The 1,674-nt window shown below is 30.4% G+C and overlaps 1 pseudogene; it reads right to left on the reverse strand.

Annotated features, from left to right (window-relative positions):
- Positions 1 to 110, reverse strand: part of LOC21388336 — a 2,272-nt pseudogene extending 2,162 nt beyond the window's left edge.
- Between the last annotated feature and the right edge of the window lie 1,564 nt (positions 111 to 1,674).

Here is a 1,674-nt window from a genome sequence, read left to right on the forward strand (position 1 = left end):
GTGTAGACGCCCTTTCTCACCAAGGAAATCTTGCTGCTCGGATGTTGAACTTCCGGCAGAAACTTAAGAAACGGTCTCACCAGATGCAGCACTCTAAATCCTCCTCCCATCTTAACCAACCGAAACTAAACAAACCAGCCTTATTATCAGAGAATTGTATATATATACACACATATATATATATATATATATATATATATTCCATCAACATATCCAAAGTATTTAATGCACATAAAAATCGTAAGTCTAATTCCAAGAGAAAGCTGAGTTCAAATAGTAATTTATAGTAGGCATGTTACAAAGGATTTTCAGATTTTCTGTTAAATTTCTTATCTAATTTCCTGTCCAACAAACATACTTATATAACATCATTTAAAACAAAAAATTAGGCAGCCAAATTAAAATAACTTCACTATTGTAGGACATGCTTTTCTCAATTTTGACCTTACTCTAAATAATTCAAAATTATGTCCTACCAATACTAATATTTCAGTATGCTAGTTTTACAACATAGTTCTCCCGTAACTTTTCCATAACGCTTTAAGATTTTGATCGAGGATTTGAGTTCTTTATTTACATTCACACTCTTTTATTTCTCTCCCAACCAATTCACATTAATGATCATAAACATGCATATTATATGTACACACACATATACATATACATATATATATATATATATATTGCACTGCATATACAAGCATGCAAATATGAGCTACGATCGAAAGAAACAAAAACCAGCAAGAATTCTAGAGATTAATTGAACATCAGAACAAAACTGAGCACCGAGAAACGTAAAACTCCACACAAAACACATGCGAAGAAAATCAATCAAGAGTAAAACCCGAAATACAAAGCCATGCATGAATATTGAATGCAGAAAAATAAATCAAGAGAAACGAAAAAGAAAATTCCTAAACAACATTCTTAATTCAGCTAGAAAATTTTCGCCCATAGAGACATACATAGAGCGGAGAGGAGAAGCTGCGAAGACTTGCTCAGACTGAAACTGGAGTTCGGAAAAGAGGAGAAGACTGGCTATATATTGTAATTATTAGATAACAATGATGGCACAAGTTTTTCATTAATGATAATGTGTTATATATAGAGAGTTTGAGGAGTTTGAATTAGAATCTAATTCTAATATATAATCTCTTTGAAGTCGAATCTAATCTAATACTAATTAATCTCTAAATATTAAGCAACAAACGACATTAATAATAATAATAAGATGAATTCAAACTATTAAACTAAACTAAATCACCTTTTAAAAAAAAGTAAAATAAATCAATTATCACGTGGATCCCAAACAAACGCCACGTGGTTGAAAAATCTGATACAGTTGGCGGCGCTTTTATGTGTGTGTGGCGAACCGGATTGGGGCCGCAATTGCTTCTAATTTTTAATTTTTAGTTTTTTAATTTTTTCCACGACTTTTTGCCAATTAATGCTTGATGCGTGTAAACGTTCACCCTGACGTAGCAGCTGATATCTATCGTTTTTTTTTTCCTTTTGAAAAGATATACAATATTGTTTTTTATTTTATGGTTTTATGGAGATTTCTGAAAATCGAATTATAATAAAAAACGTACAACTGATATAGTTTAATCAATATATATTCTATTTAATATTTTTTTTATGGTTTTATGGAGATTTTTGAAAATCGAATTATAA

The sequence above is a fragment of the Morus notabilis genome, unplaced genomic scaffold (assembly GCF_000414095.1).
Source record: "Morus notabilis unplaced genomic scaffold, ASM41409v2 Scaffold1503, whole genome shotgun sequence".
In the NCBI taxonomy this organism is placed as follows: domain Eukaryota; kingdom Viridiplantae; phylum Streptophyta; class Magnoliopsida; order Rosales; family Moraceae; genus Morus; species Morus notabilis.